Here is a 26,115-nt window from a genome sequence, read left to right as displayed (position 1 = left end):
GGGAAAGGAAAACTCACTGTCTCTGGGCTGAAGATGGATGTTCAGGCTGTTCAGACAGTTCTGTGTTGATTGGTAGCCAGAGATTCCTTTAAAAATTAGTCCTGTGGATACAAAGCAAGTTTAGGATGGCATTAAATGGTGTTATTCTCATGCTTGACTCATCTGTCTAAGCGCACACATGAAATATGATAGCCTGTGATGGATTAATGGGGCATGGCTCAGAGGAATGAAAATATAAGAGTACGTCCACAATCATTTTGGTGATACCAGTCCATGCACAAAGGCAGCAGGATCAGAAAAGACCCAAGTTCTTATAATTGGGTGTCCAATGAGTGCAACTTCCCGCATGGAATATAGCAAACTCTGTCTGGTGCACGTATTCCATGAAAGGATGGATTTACCCATTGGTAACATGTAGAAAACATGGTAAGTAGTCTGCATCCATAATTTTGTCATAGTTGTTAATCACCACACAAATACTTACTTACTGCTGTTGTCTAAAGGATAGAGAGTAGGCAAGGAAAATTCAAAACAGTGCCAGATAATCCTTTACTACCACCAAAGAACAGACGAGCTTTCAATAATATATGTCCTGAGGAAGATAGTGCCTCCGACTGGAGGCCTGTGAACAATGGGGTGCAGCAGGGATCAGTGCTGGGTCTATTGTTGTTCATCATTTATATTAACAATTTGGATGAGCAGGGGTGCATGATTAGTATGTTTGTGGATGATACTAAAATTGGTGGCGTAGTGGACAGTGAAGAGGGTTATCTAAGATTACAACAGGATCTTGATCAACTGGGCCAGTGGATAGGAATGGCAGATGGAGTTTAATACAGATAAATACAAAGTGTTGCATTTTGGTTAGACAGACCAGGGCAGGACTTGCACAGTAAATGGTAGGGCCCCGGAAAATGTTGTAGGACAGAGAGACCTAGAGGTTCAGGTACATAATTTCTTGAAAGTGGTGACACAGGTAGGCAGTGTGGTGAAGGTGGCGTATGGCATGGTTGCCTTCACTTGTCAGGATACTGAGTACAGAAGTTGGGATGTTCATCAAGCAACCCTTTCAAAATATTGTAGCTGTGTTCTTTACCTTTGGCTGTGGGGAAGCCGTAGGAGGAGGTGGGCATGCTGGTGCAGCATTAAGTGCTGCATGCCAATCGCCACCTTCACCACCCTGTCTACCTGTGTCACTACTTTCAAGGAATTATGTACCTGAATCCCTAGGTCTCTCTGTTCTAGCAACCCAGGTTCAACCTTGACCTCTGGTGCTGTCCATGTGGAGTTTACATGTTCTTTGCATGGATTTTTCCAGGTGCATGGATTTCTTCTCACATCCCAAAGATGTGATGGTAGGTTATGTGGCTACTTCAAATTTTCCCTTGGGGTAGGGTAAATGTGGGAGGAGACAAGGGGGGAAATTGATGAACACATGTGGGGATATAGGGGCATTAGGAGAGGGGGATGGGACTAACAGAATGGACTTGACAGGCTTAATGGCTGCCTTCTGTGTCATTGTAAGCTTAATCTAAGTGTGCAATCCTATAGCTAGTTGGGGAATTCATTGGTGAAAAGAAAAGGAAATGGACAAGCAGTGCTAAGTAATTAATTTTCCACTTGACCATGGACAGTCAACTGGCTGAAGGTGTTGGTAAACTCCATGTCAGGTTGAATAGAACAGCAAATCAAATGACAGAGGAAGAAGTGACCAAAGTTGTCTCCAGCAGTGCCATGGTTACAGCCTCCTCAATTAGGGGTGGACTAAATAAGCAGTTCCCCATGGCTGAGGGGGAGGGACACATTCTTAATATGGTTGATAGATATGAAACGTCCAGTTATAGCTATGGTGGAACCTTCTTTCACCTTTGCACTCTCATCAAACAGCCAAAACTTTGCACAGTTCATCTGAGCAGCTCCATTTATTTATGATTTTGTACTGTGTATTCTGTCATATTTGCACTTCCAGGCTGTATCACGGAAGACTCTATTGTATGCACCATATTCACGCTCGTTTGTTCTGTAGTGTGGGATACACTGACTGTGCTCTCACTGTTAGATCCTCTTGCAAATCCTCTTACTTGGATGAGGATGTGGAAGGGTGGGTTAGTAAGTTTGCTGATGACACGAAGGTTGGTGGTGTTGTGGATAGTGTAGAGAGTTGCTATAGATTACAACAGGGCATTGATAGGATGCAGACCTGTGCTGAGAAGTGGCAGATGGAGTTCAACCCGGAAAAGTGTGAAGTAATACACTTCGGGAGATCGAATTTGAAGGCAGAATGCAAGGTTAATGGCAGGACTCTTAGCAGTGTGACGTAACAGAGGGATCTTGGGGTCCACGTCCATAGAGCCCTTAAGGTTGCCGCGCAGGTCGATAGGATTGTTAAGAAGGCGTATGGTGTGTTGGCCTTCATTAGTCGGGGTATTGAGTTCAAGAGCAGCAAGGTAATGTTGCAGTTCTATAGAACTCAGGTTAGACCACACTTGGAGTATTGTGTTCAGTTCTGGTTGCTTCATTATAGGAAGGATGTGGAAGCTTTGGAGAGGGTGCAGAAGAGATTTACCAGGATGCTGCCTGGATTGGAGAGCATGTCATATGAGGATAGGTTGAGTGAGCTAGGGCTTTTCTCTTTGGAGAGAAGGAGGATGAGAGGTGACTTGATGAGGTGTACAAGATGGTAAGAAGCATAGATCGAGTGAACAGTCAGAGACTTTTTCCCAGGGCAAAAATGGCTAACACGAGGTGGCATAATTTTAAGGTGATTGGAGGAAGGTATAAGGGGGATGTCAAAGGTAAGTTTTTTACACAGAGAGTGGTGGATATGTGGAACGCACTGCTGGCAGAGGTGGTGGAGGCAGATACATTAGGGACATTTAAGAGACTCTTACATAGGCACATGAATGAAAGAAAAATGGAGGGCTATGTGGGAGGGAAGGGTTTGATAGATATTAGAGCAGGATAAAATGTTGGTACAACATTGTGGGCCGAAGGGCCTGTACTGTGCTGTAATGTTCTATATTGGGTAGGTCATATTGTTCTCAAACCTGCACCAGGCTCCTGAAATAGATATTCCGTTCTGAACCCTGTCATGGGAAGGGATTACTAAGGGGACAGAGGAAAAGATTCAAGGGTGTGCTCAGAGCCTCCTTGAAAAAAAACAGTACTCTTGGGAATCTCTGCCCATGGCTGAACAGCAGAGAGGATGCATGTGGAATGGTATTGAGAACCTCCAGCCAATGCCAAGAGAGCACACAAAAGCCCTGCATAAACAGCATACTACCTTACCAACTACCCATTCATCCAACCATCAATGAGGTTTCTCCAGCCCTATCTGTGGAAAAGTCTGCAAATCCATGAAGAAGAATAGATGAGGCGGTGTCTACGAGCGAGATAGGTCAGCTGGCTGAGTGATGTCTTAACAACAACGTTTTTCTCAACATCAACAAAACTGAAGAACTGATTGTGGACTTCAGGAAAGGGAAGTCAGGCAAAAACACACCAGAACACATTGAAGGGTCTGTGGATGCTGCGGCAAAGCAAGGGTTAAGATAGTGTGCAGGCAGAGATGGTTTGCAGACAGTCTGCAGTCACCCGTGCTGAGCAAGGTCCTTGAGAGCATAGCTCCTCTTTGTACAACATGGGAGCCAAGCTCACCAGGCATACCAAGACTAGATAAAGATGCAAACGAAGGATTACAAGGCACACACTAACTATTGGACAAATACTTCACTAACTCATTGGTATTATTGGCCATTTCTATTGGTCATTAATACCTATGTTAATGAACGTGACTGGTATTTTATGAATGCAAATTAGGGATTCTGAGGTGCCCAAAGATTTTAATTGGTCAATATCTGTTTAAAGAAGACAACTCTTTGCTGAAATTTTAGAATAGTTTGGTGACAGGGGCTGGACTGTTCTCCTTGTGCACATGTAAATAAAGTGGGATTGGGAAATGAGTGTAAATTCTCAAGTCCAGTTAATCGGTGACAACAGGTTTCTGGTGGAAAAGGTGAGCAGCTGGGTGTCAACATCTCAGAGGACCTATCCTGGGCCCAGCACATAGATGCAAACATGAAGAAGGCACGGTAGTGTCTAAAGAGATTTGGCATGTCATTGAAGACTCTGACAAACTTCTACAGGTGTACAGTGGAAAGCGTTCTGACTGGTTGCATCACTGCCTGGTATGGAAACTCCAATGCACAGGAATGCAAGAGGCTACAGAGAGTGGTGGACTCAGCCAGTTCTGTCACGGGTACAACCCTTCCCACCATCAAGGACATTTACAAGAGATCATGTTTCAGGAAGGCGGCATCCATCGCCAGGGACCTCCACCGTCCATGCCATGCCCTCTTCTCAATGCTGCCATCAGGGAGGAGGTACAGGAGCCTGAAGACCCGCACCTTAAGCTTCAAAAACAGCTTCTTCCCCACTGCCATCAGGTTCTCGAACTGACCTGAGAAACCTCAACACTACCTCGGACTATTATTTTTTCTCTCCCTCAATCTTGCATTAGTGTCATTATATCTATTTTGTTGTTTATTTTGCACAGTATAAGTTATGTATAATTTATGTTAATTTAAATTTATGTTAACTCATATATTAACTCATCGTGTAATATACTGTGTTGCCTGTGTAAGAAGCTAATTTTCATGGCATTTATACCCTATATATGTATGACTATGACAACAATGAATTTGAACTTGAAGAATATCACCTGTGTGGCTGGAATTTAAAAAAGACTGAATCTCAGTACTAGTAATCATGAGACCACTAAATTATTGTTAAGCAGTTATCTCGTTCACTAATTTTGCTGTTCTAACCCTGGAATGTGCTGCCTGGAATGTGCTGCCAGGAGCGGTGGTGGAGGGAAATACAATAGAGCGTCCAGGAGGCCCTTAGATAGGTACATGAATGTGCAGTTTCATAAAACTCTGGTTAGGCTGCATCTGGAGCATTGCATTCAATTCCGATCACCTCATTATAGGAAGGATGTGGAGGCTTTGGAGAGGGTGCAGAAGAGGTGGTGAAAGCAAATATGATAAGGGCGTTCAAGAGGCTCTTAGATAGGCACATGAATGGCCAGGAAGTGGAGGGATATGGCCATTGAGTAGGCAGAAGGGATTAGTTTAGTTGGGTATTTGATTACTAATTTAATTAGTTCGGCACAACATTGTGGGCAGAAGGTTCTATTCCTGTGCTGTACTGTTCTATGTTCTAACCCATTCTGGCTTGTATGGTACTTCAGAACCACCAGTGAGAATCCTAATGGTCTCCTCAGTTCAGAGACAATTAGAGATGGACAACAAATGTTAATACTGCCAGCAAAGTCAACATCTCATGAATAATGAACAAAAAGAATAAATTTAGGCATCATGTTTTCTCCTGGATCCAATTCATTGAGGCAAACAGAGGACAGAAGAGAACTCGATAGGACATCATTACCTGCTTCCGATGACACTGACAAATTTCCCTTATCTCAAATTCTTATTGTCCTCCCTTTTAAGTTTTTATAAATCTAGTTTCCTATTGTTCCATAACTTTCAATATTCTTTAATACTCCCCAGAAACACCAAAGGGCTTCTGAGCATTTATGTATCCTAGCATTCCACCTGATCAACTGATGCATACCGACTAAAGTAAAATTAAACCTGTTGTACCAAATAATCTTCCTTTCTGAAATATGTGGCACAGTTGACCACTGTTATAATCTCAGTATCATTTATCATTTTAGGGTAATTTACAGAGGTGTTTCACTACCTTCGTTCCAGAGGTCAAAGTTAGATCAGGGCTGCCCTTCTCATTTACTTCTTCAGGAAGTAGAGATCACAGATGGTCAGAAAGGAAACACATCGAAATTAAACACAACCGTACAAATGGACTGCACATTGTCAGCAAGAATATTTGCCTTGATTGATAATTTACTGTATCATGAAAATACTTCTTAGATTGAACAGACTGAGAAAGTTGTGAAGATGTGGCGACGCACTTTCGACGCAGGCGAACCGGCTCGGAAAATGGCACGCGTGTTGGCAGAGAGGCCAGCCACAAAATGGCGCTGGGCTGCCTTCTTCACCAGCAAGGGGAGAAAGCCCGCGGGGGAAGAGGTTTTGGTGACGCACCTCTGACGTCATTGCCGCCCGGAGAGGGCGGGAACTTAACTGCTTAAAGCCAGCGCGGCAAAGTTCTGAATAAACCAGCCTCAAGTGCAACCTACAGACTGCGTGTCATTATTTCTAGCTCAGTGCGTAGCCCATCGCTACAAAGAGATCTATTTATTGAGGGTTTTGAAGAAAAAATGGCACTACAGTAGAGATTGGTTTGTGCCAGATAATGGATTATATTGGCCTTGATGTGAGAGTACTGTTTATTATAACTCCTCTTGTGGTAGCTTCTAACTAAATAGTTGGTCTGTGCAGATCTCTTCTTGTCTCTGATCAAAGCCCTTGATTGCCTTCAGTTAGATTCAACTCTAAACATTTTCATATGTCTTTTGCAATGACTCTTTGTGGGGTTTGGGGGGAAGGGAAGGTGAGGAGAGAGGGGGGGTGGTGAAGTCATACGGAGAGGTGAGCTGGTGGGATGTTAATGGATGCAAGGAAGGAGAGGTGATGTTCTGTGAAGCATGGCAGTTGTATTAACTCTAGATACTCCTGTGCAGCAAAATCCTATTTGATGGATTGCTGCATCCTATCAGTTCAACCACTGGACCAAGACACTGCAAGCTACGTGTGTGTTATATCACTGATCAGATGTCCCAGATGAAAGTCCCAAAAATGTTTTGAGCCAGGGTTCCAGTGGCTCCCTGTCTGTAATGAACAATGAAGGTACTGACCTGAGTCCTCTTCATTCTACCACTGTGAGCTACAAGATGGGAAATTCCTGTCATGCTTAGAATTATAGGGTAGGATGTATGTTTGAGACAGTAGATATCTCAACATGCAATGACAGAGCCTTCCATGTCCTCAGACTAGTTTCTTGGACTGACTGAAGGAGCCTGGGGAGTTCTTCCTATCGTCTCTAATTGCTTTCTCATTATGGAGATAGAAAGAGACAGACTCTTAAGTATGATTGGTGGAATACAGGCAGCTTCTTTGTGAGTGCCTAAAATGTGAAGACATTCCACATCAGGTTTTCTCTTTTTGGAGAGAGAGGAATGCCCAGAGGGATGCACGGGTGTATTCAGTAGACTGCATACTGTCTTGTTGAACTCTGGCAGATAGGATAGGATATGATAGGATAGGATAGAACTCCCTAGGCACAGTAGTGTAGTGGTTAGCGTAATGCTATTACTGCGCCAGCGACCCAGGTTCAATTCCAGCCTCTGTCTGTAAGGAGTTTGTACGTTTTCCCCGTGACTGTATGTGTTTCCTCCGGGTGCTCCAGTTTCTTCCCACATTCCAAAGACGTACAGGTTAGGAAGTTGTGGGCATGCTATGTTGGCGCTGGAAGCGTGGTGACACTTGTGGGCTGTCCCCAGAACATTCCACGCAAAGATGCATTTCACTGTGTGTTTTGATGTACATGTGACTAATAAAGAAATCTTGTCTTATCAGTCAGTCCAAGAGACTACTCTGAGGACATGGAAGGCTCTGTCATTGCATGTTGAGATATCTACTGTCTCAAACATACATCCTACCCTATAATTCTAAGCAGGACAACAGAAGGTAGGACAGATAGGACAGGGGTGAAGCTTCAAGGGTGTGTGCACTGCTTCAGTGGTACAAAAGAAAAGGCATTCAAACAAGAGGGCTTGTCACTTGACCAGAATATTCCTGTAGCTACCGAGCAAACTCTTTTGTAGGTAAATGGACTTTGAGCCCAAGCAACCAGTAGCTATTTTATATGGCCATTAAGAGTCCACAGTGCAGTTTAGATACTGATAATGCATGATTAGATAAGGACATTATTAAAATAATTTTGTTCGTACCTTCATGAGGCTGGTGCTCACCCAGTGTTCTGGCCAGCTTCCCCAGTGCATTATATTGCAACAGATATATAGACACCCTTGGGCCTAATGGCAGGACAATGTAGCTAAAATTATAGCAATCAGGTGTTAAAAAATACAAGTCCAGTAATGCCCAACTTGTTTAGTTTTACACATAATTGTGGAAACAATTGAGGTTAAATTATTTTAAGTAATCTTTAGAAGGACCAAACAGTGGAAAATAAACTGGCCCAGCATTTTGCTGGTGGGCACAGATTATCACAGATACCACAAAAGGGGAAGTGAAATAGAAAACCCACTATAACTTCCGATATCAGTTATTTAAATCAAAAATTGCTGCAACAAGAGGCATCCAGAGAAATTTCCAAACATGGTGTGTCAAAAGAGATCATGAGATAATTATAAAGCATGGTTCACTCTTGGAAAATTGATCACAAAGTTTAGTTCGCACATAGATAGAACCTGAAAACATGGGGGTGTTTCCGAGAAAGGTATGGTGGGTTACACTGTAAATGATGGCATTAATTAATATTTTTTTCCTTTTGTACTACTTCGATGTGCTTATGTATGGAATGATCTGTCTGGATGGCACGCAAACAAAAGCTTTTCACCGTATCTTGATACATGTGACAATAATAAACCAATTACAATTGTAATATTTGGCTATCTAAAGTTAAGTCATATATGGCCTGACGATCAGCAGTGTGAATTGGGCTTCCAGCTTTAGGCTGGGTCTGTGTTCTCTGGAGTTTAGAAAAATTAAAAGACACTTGGACAGGTACATGGATAGGAAAGGTTTAGAGGGATATGGACTAAATGCAGGCAAATGGGAGTAGCTTAGATAGGCATCTTGGTCGGCATGGACAAGTTGGGACGAAGGTCCTGTTTCTGTGCTGTATTACTTCATGATTCTAAATGAGTTGTGATCTTATTGGAACATGTAAGATCCTAAGGGGTATGATAGGGCAGATGTTGAAATGGATTCACTAGAGGGAGAGTCATGAATGAGGGGACATAGTTTCTAGGTAGGGAGCCAATCGTTTAAAACACAGGTACATAGAAATTTCTTCTCTCAGAGGGTAGTGAATCTCTGGAATTCTCTACCCCAGAGAGTTGTGGAGGCTAGATCATAAGAAGTATTTAAAATGGAAGCATAGAGTCATAGATACATGGAGTGCAAAAACAGGCCCTTCAGCGCACAAGTCATCTGGACCTTCTTGTGCATATACACTAATCCCATTTGCCTGCATTAGGTCTGCACCCTTCTCTGCCTTCCCTATTTAAGTGCCTGTCTAAATGTCTCTCAAACATAGTGATTGTACCTCACTCCACCAACTTCCCTAGCAACACATTTCAGATATCACCCACCCTTTGTGTAAAATACTTTCCCTCAAATCCCCTTTAAAACCCTCTCACCTTAAACCTATACCCTTTGTTTTTGATATCACCCACCCTTTGTGTAAAATACTTTCCCTCAAATCCCCTTTAAAGCCCTCTCACCTTAAACCTATACCCTTTTGTTTTTGATACCCCTACCCTGGAGAGATATTCTGACTATCTACCCAATGTCTCTTATAATTTTATATACCCTTAGCTGGTCACCCCACAGCCTCCTTTTCTCCAGGAGTCTGTAGGGTAACCCAGCCTATCCAATCTCACCCCATAACTAAAGTCCTCTGAGATCCTGGTGAATCTCCTCTGCACTCTCTCCAGCATAATCACATCCTTCCTATGTGTGGTGACCAGAGATACACATAATACCCCAAGTGATGTCTGACCAGAGTTTTGTAAAGTTGTGACATAACATCCTAACTTTTTTTATTCCAGGCCCCAATCCATGAAGGCAAGTACGCCACATGCCATCTTCACCACCCTATCTACCTGTGTTGTCATTTAGTAACTATGTACTTAAACTCCAAATTCTCTCTGTTTATCAATGTTCCTTAGCACCTGACCATTTACTGTATATTTCCTATCCCCATTTGACTTCCCAAAATGCAACATCTCACATTTGTCAAGATTAAATTCTATTTCCCCTTACATCCCTTTAAAATCTTTCTCCTCGCATCTTAAAATGATGCCCTCTAGTTTTAGACTCCTCTACGCTGGGAAAATGTCTGTGACCATCCAGCTTATCTATGCCCCTCATGACTTCATAAACCTCTATAAGGTCACCGCTCAATCTCCTATGCTCCAGGGAAAAATGTCCCAGCCTATCCAGCCACTCCTTTTAACTCAAGCCCTCCAGTTCTGTTAACATCCTTGTGTATCTTCCCTGCACCTTTTCCAGCTTAATGACAACCTTATTATATCTAGGCGATCAGAACTGTGCATAGTATTCTACTTGTCAGTTGTTTTACCAGCAAGCATCTACTCCAAATCTACTTTCGCTCACTCCTCTCTTATGCTACTGATATCAGCCTTCCTCCATATCAAGACTTTAACTTGAGGACCAATCTAATCCCTTTCCATAGCTAGCTTGAAACATACAGAATTATCGTTACTGTTCTCAAAGTGTTCCCTCACTGACACTTAATTCATCTGCCCAGTTTCATTTCCTAAGCTAAAGTCAAGCATTTCCCCGTCTCTAGTAGGACAATCCACATATTGTCTCAGAAAAATTTTCTTGGACACATTTAACAAATGCTGCACCACCTACGCCCCTTGCACAAAGGCAATCCCACTTAATACTGGGAAAGTTGAAATCTCTCACTACTATAACCTTATTATTCTTGCGCCTTTCTGCGTTTTTCTTACATACATGTATCTGTTCTTTTAACTCCTGCTGACTATTGGGGGGCCTATAGTATAACCCCAACAAAGTGACCACCCCTATCTTATTCGTAAGTTCTTCCTGTGTAGCTCATTGAACAATCCCTCCAGGATGTTCCCTCTGAGCCCTGCTGTTATGTTCTTCCTAACTGCTGGTGTGACTCCCCCTCCTCTTTTGCATTCCCCTCTGTCATGTCTGAAAGTTCAATATCACGGCACACTAAGCTGCCAGTCCTGCTCTTCCCTCAGTCACGTTTCTGAGATTGCAATAGCATCACAAATCTAAGTGCTGGTCCACGCTCTAAGGTCATCTGACTGACCTGTGAGGCTCCTTGCATTAAAGTAAATGCAGTTGAGGTTTTGAACCCTCCCATGTTCCCTCACCTGCCTCCGTCTGTTCTGCTCACTTGAACTTGCTTGATTTATCCTCTACATTTGAGTCAAATCTCCCCACCTGCCACACTGCTACTGAGCTTCCCTGCCTGCTACCAAATTAGCTTAAACCTTCCCAATTAGCATGATCCAACCTCCCTGCAAGGATATTGGTCCCCTATAGTTTAGGTGCAACCTTTCATTGTACAGGTACCACCTACCCCAGAAGTGATCCCAATGATCCAAGTACCTAAAGCCCTCCCTCCTGCACCAGCTGTTTAGCCAGGCATTCATCTGTCCTATCCTCCTACCTCCGTCCTCACTAGCATGTGATACAGGGAGTAATTACAGAGATTACAGCCTTGAGGTCCTTGCATTGGCTTGACTCTCTAAACTCACTTTGCAGGACCTCACCCTTCTTTAAATAAAAACTTTATTTATACAGCACTGTAACAGGCCCTTTTGGCCCAACGAGTCCACGCCGCCCATTTTAAACCCATATTAACCTAACCATACGTCTTTAGAATGTGGGAGGAAACCGAAGCTGCCGGAGGAAACCCACGCAGACATGTGGAGAATGTACAAACACCTTACAGACAGCAACGGGAATCAAACCCTGATTGCTGGTGCTGTAATAGCATTGCACTAACTGTTACACTACTGTACTGTTCTCTTTCTACCTATGTTGTTAGTACCAATGTGTACTACCACCTCTGGCTGTTCTCCCTTCCTTTTCAGAATGTTCTGTACCTGATCCAAGACATTGCTGACTCTGGCACCAGGGAGACAACATGCCATCCTGGAGTCTCATTCTCAGCCACTGAAACACCTATCTGTTCCCCTCACTAACAAATTTCCCAACACTGCTGCTTGCCTCGACTTTTCCCACCACTGCTGTGCATCAGAGCCAAATGAAGTGGATAACTTTTTGAAAGCTTGGAGAACTGAGGGCCACAGGGAACTGGCACAGAGAAGGAGTTGACGCCTGGGATAGACCAGCCATGATCATATTAAATGGCGAGGCAGGTTTGGACAGATGATCTACTTTTGCTCCTCTTTTCTTGTGTTCATGTGTTCCCTGTGTTCAAGTGAGCAGCCCCATTTGCAGTTCCCTTACAGATCTGCTCCTAAGCAAGTAAGCTACATCAGAATCAGAATCAGGTTTATTATCACTGATATATGTCGTGACATTTGTTGTTTTGCAGTAGCAGTACTGTGCAAGACATAAAAATTACTATATGTTACAAAATAGTGCAAAAGAGGGATAACGAAGTAGTGTTCATGGGCTCATGGACCGTTCAGAAATCTAATGGCGGAGGGGAAGAAGCTGTTCCTGAAATATTGAGTGTGGGTCTTCAGGCTACTGTACCTCCTCCCTGATGGCAGTAACGTGAAGAGGGCATGTCCTGGTTGGTGAGGGTCCTTGATGTTGGATGTCGCTTTCTTGAGGCACTGCCTTTTGAGGATGTCCTATATGGTGGGGAGGGTTGTGCCCGTGATGGAGCTTGCTGAGTCTACAACCCTCTGCAGTCTCTTTTGATTCTACTCATTGGAGCCCCATACCAGGCGGTGATGCAACCAGTCAGAATGCTCTCCACTGTACATCTGTAGAAATTTGCAAGAGTCTTTGGTGACATACCAAATCTTCTCAGGCTCCTAATGAAGTAGAGCCACTGCCTGCTTTCTTCGTGATTGCATCAGTTGTTGGGCCCAGGATGGATCCTCTGAGATGTTGATGTCCAGGAACATGAAGCTGCTCACCCTTTCCACTGCTGACCCCTCAAAACATACATACCTCTAAAATTGGCCCTGTCTCCTCATCTGGTCACTCAAACACATTCTGTCTATCCATGTACATAATATGCCTAGATAAGACTGTTTGCTGTAATCTCACAGTTTCTTGGTTCATCCAGTTAATCACTTGAGTTGTTCACAGCCATTGAGTTGGCAAACGGCCTTTTGATCTAACCTTGTTAATGGTTCCTGAATCCTTTTTATGTCTGAAGTACCAGAGATGTTAAATCTCATTTCCTTGCAAAGCCTATTAACTATGAAAATTTGTTTTATCTTTTGTTCATTCCTGTGGGAATCTTCTAAACACAGCCACCTCTTTCACCTTTCTTATCTGTAAAAGAGCCACTTCAACAAAATGAGAACTGACTGTGGATTTCTTAATATTTCAGCTCCAATTTTTTTTTTTGGCTTCACAGTGCCTTCAGGAATTCATGAATTTATAGATTTTACAGGCCATGTGTTCTTACATCTCAGAAGCTTCTGAGTCTCAGGCTTCTGACCAATTATACTTTGAGCTGTATTTCAGCTGATTTATGGTAGTTTCTAGTTTAGTAGCTTCCTCCTGAATTGTAATGTTCTTATTACATAGTTTTGGTTTTAAGGACAAAGGTCATTAGACTAATTCCACTTCCCAGCTCTTCAAGGAACTCGTCAATGCTCATTTATCAATGTCATGACTGTTTTGGAAGAGGGTTAACTGTAAATCTTAAAGTATGGTTGTAGCATTTGGCTCAATTACAACAGATTTGGTGCATTGTTACTGGTGAGGAAGCCTCCACCTCAGTCAGTTAATATCTTACTTTCCTCTTACTGTTGATCACACCAACAAATATTCACTCATTTTAAACAGATGATTAAGCAAAGTCAATGTTACATTCCTAGCGAGGTCTGAAAGATGGTGGGAGAGGGTGGGAGGGATCTTCAAAGTGGTATATAAACCTCTGAATATCTCAGGCAGCCAACTTTAGATTCAAGATAGATTGAGTCCTACCCTGCGATATACTTTGAATTTAATGGACCAAGCCCATAAAGGAGGTTTATTTTTGAAGACTTCCCCCCCCCACCATCCCTCCAACAATCTTTCAGACCCCATTATGAATGCAACATTGACTTGGTTTAATCCTTCATACAAAGTAAGAGAGTATGAAGAGTTGCTATCAAGGCAAAAAAACTTAATTTCTATGATTTAGAACTATTGATGTGTGGCATATCTCAATAAAGTGACTCATTCTTGATAGTTGAATTGCAGTCAGATTAACCACGCACCCTGCAACCCACTGATTCCAAAACAATGCGATCCATTTCACTGTGGAAAATCTGAGGTTCCAATGATGTCAATGGGTCAAAGTGACCTCTCTATTACATTCTGTTGGGTCAAGGAAATCGTGGGATTCTAAAATTACGTGTCCATTCTCAGAAACAATGAATGGCAAATGAGATGTATTGATCGTCATTTACTGAATATGCCTAATAAAACGTGGTGCCAGAGTATAAGGTACGCAGGGAGGGATGAGCAGAATCGATACATCTTATCACAGCAGCAAGACTAGGTGCTGCCAAATAGACCAAGGAAAATCACAATGATTGTGGGGGTGGGGGGGTTGGTGGGGGTGTCATCATTGGGAAAAGCCAGGAGGCAAAGAACTCGGTTAAAGAACAATACGTAAAGAAATCAAAAATGAACAAGAAAAGAGTGGAAACTTCCTCTGAACTGGAGAAGCAGATGAAAGAGAGCCTGAGAGATCTATAATTAGTAAGGATAAAGAGATGAGAAGTCAAAATGATCCTTCTAAGTCAATGCTTCCACTGGACTTGAGGGCTGGTTTTCTCATGTTGGTTAGCATTTAATGGCTAAAAGAAAGAGAAAGTTGAGGAACCAATAAACACTGAGAGCCAGGATCTTGACACTGACAGAATACATAATTTATTATCAAAGAATTTACAAACAAAATGAGACCCATTTTGACAGGTATGTTAAAGTGATTGGCAGTGACAAATTGCAGGCTGGCTAGAGGTCTTGCACAATGACATGGGTCAAATGGTCCTTGAGATCCTAATTCTCCATCTCCTCCCTTCACACCCTCTTAAAGAAGGAGAAATAGGATATACTCAAGACATCCTGCCTTCTCCAATTTCCTTACAGCCAACCTTTCTATGTGTCAAGGTGGGGTTTCTGGTCTCTCGGCCAGACAGTGAAGACAGGTACCAGTTTCTTGTTCTTTATGCAGTGGCTCTGTTCACCACTTCACATTTCTATACTGGAATGAAGTCAGTTCAGTTAAATGTGTGTTCAAACAGACAAAAAAAACACTATGGGATCTCAGCCTAAAATGACTGTTGGCTCAACCTCAGTCTTTTGTCAAAAAATTGTGCAAACAAACTTACTCCATTGAACCATTCAATCTCAGTTGATGTTCCAGTCTTTTGCATTAAGGCCCCACATTTTTTATAGTGGAAGCACACAGTAGCAGTAGTTAGGATACCACTATCCAGAAGTCTGGGAAATATATCAAGAGACTTGATCTCAAATCCCACAACGACTGCTGGTAGGCCTAAATACAACTAATCAGATAAATCTGGAATTAAAATGTTAGTATTGAAGATCGGATCTCATCAAAAACCTATCTGTTTCATAATGACCTTTTGACAAGGAAGTTTGAAATGTTTACTCTATCTGCCTTAAGAGATTTCAAACACCTCGCCCCCTCCTTTCTTGGCTCATAATTGTTTCCTGAGAGTTCGGATGGAATTAGGGTGGAATCATAATTCTCAGCTTTGCCAGTAATATCAACATCTCCTGAACAATTAAATGAGAATCAGATGGGATTCAGTCTCTGTCTTTTAATAAAGAACAAGAACTATTCCTATTACCTTGACCACAATCATGACAAAACTATCCTCAGTCTCATTGATTAGGGCAGCACTTTCCTGTGCTCAATTTAGTTACTAAACTTGTTTAATGAAATACAGCAATGATTGCACCTAATAAGTAATGAATTGTAGGCATCATGCAAGAGCAAACCTGCTCTCAGAGATGCATCTTTTCCAATATTTATATAATAATTTGCTGACTTGCACCAATGAGTTTCATTACTTTTAATTATGAACATGTTTGCTTTGACGTTTGCCACTCAGAACACTGGAGAGGAGAAGGATGAGGGAGAAGAGATGGAGTATTCAAACGGATATGGTTCAGAGATAGAAAGGGATAAACCATGAAGATTTGATTTGGCATGAACTGATTAACCAGAAGTCCCACTCTTACACACAGAAGGGTTGGCTGTAGGAGGGCATGAGTATAATATGAGAACATATAAATATCAGACTCTCAGGCCTGCTCTGCCATTTAATAAAGATCATAAATGATATGATTGTAACTTCCTGTCTACCCAGAGTAATCTTTCATTTATTGCTAATCAAGAATCTATCTACCTCAATATTCAAAATCTCTGCTTCCACCACCATTTGAGGAAGAGATTTCCAAAGACAACCCTGAGAGAGAAAAACTACATCACCTCTCTTTCTTAAAAGGGTGACCCCTTATTTTAAATAACGTTCCCAAACTTTTGGCTCTCCCGTAAGAGGACTCTTCTGCTCCATACATACCCTTTCAAGACCTCTCAGGATCTTCAATCGAGTCATCTTTCACTCTTCTAAACTCCAGCAGAGATAAGCCCAGCCTGCCCAACCCATCTATTCCAGGTAATAATCAAGTAAACTTTCTCTGAACTGCTTTCAATGCATTACCATTCTTCCTTAAATAAGGAGACCAATACTGTATAGAGTCCTACCACATCTGGTTGTGAATGGCGGTGAGCAATTAAACAGCTCCATTGACCAGAAACTGGACTGGAGGAGCCATATACACAGTATGGTTGCAAGAGTAGGTCAGAGACTAGGGATCCTGCAGTGAGTTACTCGCCTCCCCAAAGCCTGCCCACCAACCACAAGGTTGATGTCAGGAGTGTGATGGGATACTCTCCACTTGCCTGGATGAGTGCAGCTTCAGCAACACTCAAGAAGCTTGACACCATACAGGACATAGCAGCCCACTTGATGGGCACCTCTTCCACAACCGTGCACTCACTCCAAGATGAACACAAGTGTGGCAGCATTCGTACCATCTACAGGATACACTGCAACTGCTTACCAAGACTTCAAAGACAACACCTTCCAAACTCGTGACCTGTGCCAGCAAAAAGGCAGTGTATCACTGGCAGAGCCACCACCTGGCTGTTGCCCTACAAGCCACACACCATCCTGACTTGGAAATCTATTGCCGTTCCTTCATCGTCACTGGGTCAAATCCTGGAACACCCTCACTAACAGCATTGTGGGTATACCCGGACCTCAAGAATTGTAGCAGTTCAAGAAGGCAGCTCACTACCACCTTCGCAAGGGCAATTAGGGGTGGGTAATTAAATGCTGGCTCAGTCTCTGTAGACCACATCCCTTGAATGAATATATAAAAAAATTAAACAGCTAATGAGAGGAGGAAGCTCCAAGAAGGTCTCCATCCTCAGTGATAACAGTGCCTAGTACGTACTGTAAGTGCTGAAGGCAAGGCTGAAACATCTGCAACACTGTTTGGCCAGAAGTGGCCAGATCTTAGCTTCTTCCTGAGATCCCCACTATCACAGAAGCCATTCTTTGGCCAATTCAATTCACTCCATGTACGTAATTTTAATAAGCTGCAGTGTGCATTATCTGCAAAATACACTACAGTTACTTGTCTAGTTTACTCCAATAGCAGCTCCTAATCTCATAAGAAGAACAAGGGGTGGCACTGTGGCACAACTGGTAGAGCCGCTACCTCACAGTACCAAACACCCAAGTTCAATCCTGACCCCCAGTGCTGCTGTGTGGAGTTTGCACATTCTCCCTGTACTGTGTGGGTTTCAGTTTCTTCCCATCTTCCAAAGACGTGTGGGTTAGTAGATTAATTGGCCACTGTAAATTGCCCCTAGTGTGTAGGTGAGTGGTAGAATCGGTAGGAGTTGATGGGACTGTGGGGAGAATACAAATGGGGTTAAGGTAGGATTAGTGTAAATGAGTGAATTATAGACTCATGGAAGCATATAGCACAGGAATGAGCTTTTTCAGCCCACCTCATCAATACTGACCATGATGCCAATCTACAGCAATCCCATTTGCCTGCATTAGGCTCATAGTGTTCCATGCACCCACCACTCTCTGTGTAAAAAACTTACCTCTGACATCCCCCTTATACCTTCCTCCAATCACCTTAAAATTATGCCCCCTCATGATAGCCATTTTTGCCCTGGGAAAAAGTATCTGACTGTCCACTCGATCTATGCCTCATATCACCTTGTACACCTCTGTCAAGTCACCTCTCATCCTCCTTCACTCCAAAGAGAAAAGCCCTAGCTCACTCAACCTATCCTCATAAGACATGCTCTCCAATCCAGGCAGCATTCTGGTAAATCTCCTCTGCACTCTCTCTAAAGCTTCCATGTCCTTCCTATAATGAGGTGACCAGAACTGAACACAATACTCCAAGTGTGATCTAACCAGACTTCTATAGAGCTGCAACATTGCCTTGCAGCTCTGGAACTCAATACCCCGATTAATGAAGGCCAACAACCCTATCAACCTGTGTGGCAACCTTGAAGGATCTATGGACATGGACCCCAAGATGCCTCTGTTCTGCCACACTGATAAGAGTCCTGCCATTAACCTTGTATTCTGCCTTCAAATTCGATCTTCCAAAGTATATCACTTCACAATTTTCCAGGTTGAATTCCACCTGCCACTTCTCAGCCCAGCTCTGCATTCTATCAATGTCCTGTTGTAACCTACAGCAACCTTCTGCACTATCTACAACATCACCAACCTTCATGTTATCTGCAAATTTACTAACACACCCTCCCATATCCTCATCCAAGTCATTTATAAAAATCACAAAGAGCAGGGGTCCCAGAACAGATCCCTGCAGAACACCACTGGTCACCGACCTCCAGGCTGAATACGCTCCATCTACAACTACCCTCTGTTTTCTATAGGCGAGCCAATTCTGAATCCACACAGCCAAGTTTCCTTGGATCCCATGCCTCCTGACTTTCTGAATGAGTCTTCCATGAGGAGCCTTGTCAAATGCCTTACTAAAATCCATGTACACCACATCTACTGCTCTACCTTCAGCAATGTGCTTTGTCACATCCTCAAGGAATTCAATCAGGCTCATGAGACATGAGCTGCCCGTCACTAAGCCATGCTGACTATCCCTAATCAGCTTATGCTTCTCCAAATGCCCATAAATCCTGTCTCTAAGAATCTTCTCCAGTAATTTGCCCACCACTGAAGTAAGACTCACTGGCCTGTAATTCCCAGGGTTATCCCTACTCCCTTTCTTAAATAAAGGAACAACATTTGCCACCCTCCAATCATCTGGCACTACACCTGTGGCCAATGAGGACACAAAGATCATTGCCAAAGGTGCAGCAATCTCTTCCGCTTCCCGTAATAACCTTGGATATATCCCGTTGGCCCCAGTGACTTATCTATCCTGATGTTTTCCAAAAGTTCCAGCACATCCTCTTTCCTCATGCCCTAGTGTATCAGCCTGTTGTATGCCATCCTCACAAATATCAAGGTCTCTCTCACTGTTGAATACTGAAGGAAAGTATTCATTAAGGACATCCCCTACTTCTTCTGACTCCAGGCACATGTTTCCTCTTTTATCCCTGATCGGTCCTACCCTCACTCTAGTCATCCTCCTATTCTTCACATATGTGTAGAACACCTTGGAGTTTTCCTTAATCCTCCTTGCCAAGGCCTTCTCATGACCCCTTTCTAGTCCATTCTTAAGCTCCCCCCGGCTACCTTGTAATTCTCCAGAGCCCTGTCTGATCCTTGCTTTCTAAACCTTAGGTAAGCTTTTTTCTTCCTCTTGACAAGACATTCTATATCTCTTGTCAAACATGGTTCCTTCCCTCTACCATCCTTACCCTGCCTCAATGGGGCAAACCTATCCAGAACCCCATGCAACTACTCCCTAAACAACCTACTCATTTCCGTTGTGCACTTCCCCAAGAACATCTGTTCCCAATTTACGGTCCCAAATTCCTGCCTAATAGCATCATAATTCCCCCTCCGCCAATTAAATTCTTTCCCATATCGTGTCCTCCTATCCCTCTCCAAGGCTATGGTAAAGGTCAAGGAGTTATGGTTACTCTCTCCAAAATGCTCTCCCACTCCAGCCACCACGTCCTTCTCCCTGGTGAAGATTGTTGAAAAATACTCATTTAGGATCTTGCTCATATCCCCTGGCTCCACATATAGATTATTCCTCTGGTCCCCGAGGGGACCTATTCCTTCCGTAGCTACCCTCTTCTAATATACTTATACAGGGTTTTAAGAATTTCCTTAATTCTGCTTGCCAAGGTTATTTCATGGCCCCTTTTTGCTCTCCCCATTTAAGTCTTTAGTTTTCTCCTGTAAGCCATGTAAATCTCAAGTGACTCATTTAATACCAAGTTCCTGTACCTGACATATGCTTCCTGCTTTTCCCTGATCGAACCTTCAATATCCTTCATCAACCAAGCTTCGCTAAACTTACCATCTTTGCTTCTTACCCTTACAGGGACATGCTGACTCTGAACTCTTAATTATCCCACTTTTAAACACCTCCCACTTATCAGATGACGTTTTCCCGCTCACAGTTACTTTCATTCTACCTCTCCCAGGTACTGTCTTATTCTATCAAAATCCATCTTCTCCCAGTTTAGGGAAGGGTCAACTTTATCTTTTTCCATGCTTGAACTATGGTCATTGTTTCCAAAGGATTCCTCCACAGACACTTCAATAACTTGCCTGTCCTCATTTCCTAAGAGCTGTTGTTGATTGATGTGGACTTGGTGGGCTGAAGAGCCTGTTTTTGTGTTGTGTGACTTTGTGACTAGGGCTTTAAGCACTTGGGAACATCACTAATTGCTTGTCCCTCCAAGTCACACACCATCCTGACTTGGAAATATATCACTATTGTTTTATCTTTGCTGTGTCTAAATCCTGGAAATCTCTTCTCAACAGCACTATGGGAGATTCCCTCTTCAGAAGAAGTGGTTCATGAAAGCAGCTTCTCAAGGGCAAGTAGGGAAGGGCAATAAATTCTGACCTTCACAGAAACACTCAGATCCTGAAAAATTAATAAACCACAGAAAGCATTTGCTTCAACCACAACCTGTGGTGGTGGAGGTGGGTGGGGGGCTGTCACACAGCTTAATTCCTTGTTGGTTGAGGAAGCTTCCCCAGAAATTCCAGTGACCCACTATCTGCCTGAATTCCACAGTAATAACTGTTTCATACTTATGGTTCCTATGAAAACCATTATGTCACTAGCAACTGATATTTTATATGGTGGCTTTGCTCGGTTAACCATACCAGCCTGCTTAATCAGACAGATATAAATCCAGAAAAGGAAATATTGAATTGCAAACAAAATCACAATAAAAGAGTAATGCTTGAAATATTGACAAAGACTGAGATGCAAGTGCCAAGTTTTAAACTTTTAAATCCATCCAGAGCAATAAACTTTCCCACAATCGAGGACATCTTCAAGAGGTGGTGCCTCAAAAAAGTGGCCTCCATCATTAAGGACATGCCCTCTTCACATTACTACCATCGGGGAGGAGGTACAGAAGCCTGAAGACCTGCACTCCACATTTCAGGAACAGCTTCTTCCACTCCGCCATCAGATTTCCAAACAGTTCATGAACCCATGAACACTTCCTCATTATTCTTCTTTTGTACTATTTATTTATTTTTGTAACTTATAGTAATTTTTATGTTTTTATGTCTTGTACCGTACTGCTGCTGCAAAACAACAAATTTCATGACATATGTCAGTGATAATAAACCTGATTCTGATTCTGATTCTGAGACATAGCTAGGATACCTCGTACCTGATCCAACAGTGTGTTGTGCTTTAGTCTGTCTCTTGCATAACTGTGATGTGTAGTGGAAGTGTCTGGGTCTATGGAGAGAGATGTTGCACCGCGTATGCAGAGTTTCAACCACTTTGGGTGTCATGACTAGAACATGGATGTGGAAGGAAATTCGTCACATGACTGGTGAGTAAATGGCCACACACATTTTATGCACTATGATTAAGATAATTGGTAAAGATGTAAGTCAGTGTTTTGAATGGTGAATGCATATTAAGTTAAGTAAAAATGAAAGACTTGTCTGTCCATGGTACTTTTGTGACCCTATCAGAATATTCCAAAATGCTTAAAAGCCAATAACATGCTTTGGAAGTTGTAATGTAGAAAATAAAGGTTAAGGTTAGGGTGAGGTAAGATAAGATAAGATATTTATTTATTAGTCACATGTACATCGAAACACACAGTGAAATACGACTTTTTCTGTTGCTAAGAATATGCAATTTATAAATAGCACCCTCTCACAAACAATGTAAAGCAATGTAATCATGGCCAGATAACCTGCTTTAATAATGTTGTGGGATATATGTTGGCCAGATTGCACAGGATTACTGCCCTGCAGTACTTGGGAATAGTACCATTATATTTTTTTATGTCTACCTCAGAGACCAGATGTGGCTTTGGTTTATTATGTCATTGGTAAAATGGAAGAATATGTTGATATTTCCAGATGAAGAAGGGTGGGAGGAGGTTTATGTGAAATCTAAACCAGGGAAGTATTTACTTTATCTTAGTTTAGATTTTGCAGTATACAATGTTACTGCTCAATAGGTATCAGACAGAATGGAACTCAGAAGTTTTAACAGTAGACACTAATGGTTTCAACAAGACTGACTGTATTTACTACTCTAGTAATAGCTGATGACTCTACTTTTAAACTGGTCTATCATCAGGTGTCTAAAGTGGTGGCCTGACGTAGTCGACAATTTTCGTATAAAAATTGACATTGCAAATGTAATTAGCTCTCTGATTGCCATTTTCAGTAAGAGCCTGCCCACTTCTATGGCTGATGGAAGTCCTCTAAAGATAAATGTTCAGTAGCCCTCGCAGGCCTTGGTGGAGCAGGTCCCACCTTCAGGTCTCCAAAAATGAACATTGGCTAATTGCACTCTGGAACCTCTGCCCACACACCTAGACACACAGTTGACTAAGCTCCCACTCTCTCTGACCCACTTTCCTTGTGACAGCTCTGACCTGTTTCCTGTGCTCCATTCCATCAGCTGAGTCAGATTGACTGCTATGCATCCTGAGGTTTACCTGGCAAATATAAATGATGGCAGAACCTCAAAATCATTGGAAGTTGCCCATTCACTGGAATGGATCACCCATGGGTTTTGCTGTTGGTTAATCACCCATCAGTCAAAGTATCCCAAATCAACTGTGCTTCTCTTTCTCTCTCCATAGATGCTGACTGATCTGCTGAATCCACATTTACTTTCTTGGTCTCTTTTCAGTCATGTTTGCCAAAAAAACAAACACCAATTTTTTAATCTCTCCTGCTACATCTTCTTGGTTTATGTGATGTCCCTGGGGATTCCCATAGTACAACAGATGTTGTTATTTATTCAGAACTTTATTTATTTGGACTGATAATTGGAAATGTAAGCACCACAAAGTTTGTGTTGGGGTTTCCCTTTGGGCCAGGTACTCTGGTATTGATGATCTGATATTTTTTCATCTGGGTTGTATTCAACCAGAACATGAACTCTTGCCCAAGCTAATCAACACCGAGCCCTTGTGTAGATGTTTCTTGTTCCTTAGTAGCTCTCCCTCTGATTTCTGTACAATGCTGGCCCTTTGGGATGAATAGCTGGAACACATTAGATCTTCCTAGGATCAAAAGTGGCTGCAAACTTTGGATATGTGCCTGCATCACTTCTGCACTACAAGATATTTTGTTTTGTCAAGTAGGGTGGATCAGTAACAGGGTGCTGAGTTCTCAAAGTCCCTATTTCCATCCTTCCGCTGGCGATCAACCATCCAGCTGTGTGACAGAGCGAACCTTTGCATTCAAGGGTAGTCTTCACATCTGAGGCAAATCCTATTCTGGGCAGTCTCAGTGGCTGGAGGAGAGAAATTCTGCTGTAAATTCTGGGTTGAGATCCAGTGGAACACACACCTGGAGAGGATGGGTGATACCTAGCACACCTTTCACGTCCAACATTGGGGTGCTGTGAATCAGAATAACCTTTCCACCCTATTGAATTAAAAATGTGTCAGGCCTCTCACATCCAAGTCTGTCCAGTTAACCGGCTTGCTGCTCCCCAGTTTGTGCCTTTCTCTCAGGGAACAGTGTGACAATACAGCGGCAAATCTACTTCCAATCTGTAAATAAGAGAAATCTTAAACCAGTGAGAGGTCCAAGCTTGACTTGAATAGCACAGGTTGTCCTTTAGCCCAGGTGTTATAATTATGTTCTCAGAATAAACTAACATTAAACTTTCCATTGCAGTCAAAGAGAGGTATGTTTACTTTCCAGATTGAACAACCTGACTGTAGCTGACCCACCAACACTTCCCACCAATTGAAATATTGAATGTTGCTCATCATTCCTCTCTCTCCACATGGACTTCATCCAATTGTAGATATTTCTGCAGGAAAGGCATGACAAGCTGTACCTTCAACAGAAGGGCTGAAAGACTGTGCAGTACAAGAATATTGTGCCCACATCCTACGTGGAAATTGACCCAGCATACCATGGGAAAATCAAATGGCTCCTTCAGTGTAAATGTGGGAAGAAAGACAAGAAGGATTAATATCTATTTGCTAAGATTAACAATCTTCTTCCTTCTCTGACTTCCTGTGTTTTTTTTTGCTATCCATATAAACAAAGAAATTCACCACATAGTCATAAAAAGGACTCCAGAAAGATTAGATTCATCTCCAGCGCTCTTTCAAAAAGCCACATTGTAACTGAGCTGAAACCCAATAAACAGCACCTAAAAATGTAAACAAATATGAAGCTACTTCATTTGAAATCCCTCGGCATGTCAGTTAACTGACATTGTTTACAGCATTACATTTATCAATAACAGTAGTTACTGTTAACTCAGTTTGCTTCAACAATAAGAAAAAATACAGTGCAAGGCAAGCAGTAAAGAATTGAGGGAAATAAAGGGAAAGTGTTGAAATTTGTAGTTTCTCTCATGAACTATAACTCTTTTGTACTTGTAATTTGTCATCCCCCTTGAAGTGCAACCTGATTGAAACTCTCTAACATTGAAATTCTATTAAAGATCTATCATATATTAAACAGAGAAATGGGGGGAGAAGTTTGGGCTGATTTCCTGTTTGCTCAAGTCAGGGGAGAGGGTTGTGTAAACCTTTGTGTAAGGTCAAAAGGTAGAGCTAGGATTACAACTGATAATGATTAACAAAGTTTTATTTTAAAAGTAAGACTTCTTAGCCACAAAAGCACTGCAGTCGGAGAGGGTGATTTAGTCAGTCACCAGAAGTCATGCTTCATCAGATCATTGCCACATTGGCTCCCAAAATGATCAATGATCAGTTTTGTTTTAAAATTTAGAATAGTTGCAATCAGTTCACTGTAGTCTTAATAACAAAGAAATAAGAAGATTATACGCTGGGGATTAAATGTCCAAGTTACAGCAGTCCTCTGCGAAATGATGCACAGTTGTAAATGCAGTTTCATAATGCCTAATGGTAAATTTCTCTTATAGGAAAATCTACAGTCCTCCCACCTCTTAAATTCACATTCCTTCCAAGGGTGTCACCTAGCCAGATGCTTCCCACTATTCAGCAGTTCAGGTGGACTGAAATATCCCAGCAGATTCTGGGTCATTGAGAGCAGAGGCTGTCCACTGATGCAAAAGCTGGGAGGTTCCAGGCTCCCAACAATGCAGCACATGGTTGGTTTGATCAGCACGTGGGGAAGTTGGAAGGTTAAAGGTTTACCGATTGGCGCAGACGTCTGCTGATGTGACCATTTTCCAGCCTGATAAATGCCGACTGTCACTCTGGTCACTTTGGTACCTTCAGATGGGTGGGCAACCCAATATTGGGATCATCCTAACATTAATTGGTCAATTTGATGAATTGGTTTATTGTGTTCTCATGCATCGAGGTAGAGTGAAAAACTTTGTTTTGCATGCCGTCCATACAGATCATTTCATTGCAACAGCGCATTGAGGTAGTACAGAGGAAAACAATAACAGAATGCAGATTAAAGTGTTACAGTTACAGAGAAAGTGCAGTGCAGGCAGACAATAAGGTGCAAGGCCATAAAGAGGTAGATTGTGAGGTCAA

Source organism: Pristis pectinata, chromosome 3, assembly GCF_009764475.1.
Source record: "Pristis pectinata isolate sPriPec2 chromosome 3, sPriPec2.1.pri, whole genome shotgun sequence".
NCBI classification, from domain to species: Eukaryota; Metazoa; Chordata; class Chondrichthyes; order Rhinopristiformes; family Pristidae; genus Pristis; species Pristis pectinata.
Note: the sequence above shows the minus strand (reverse complement) of the source record.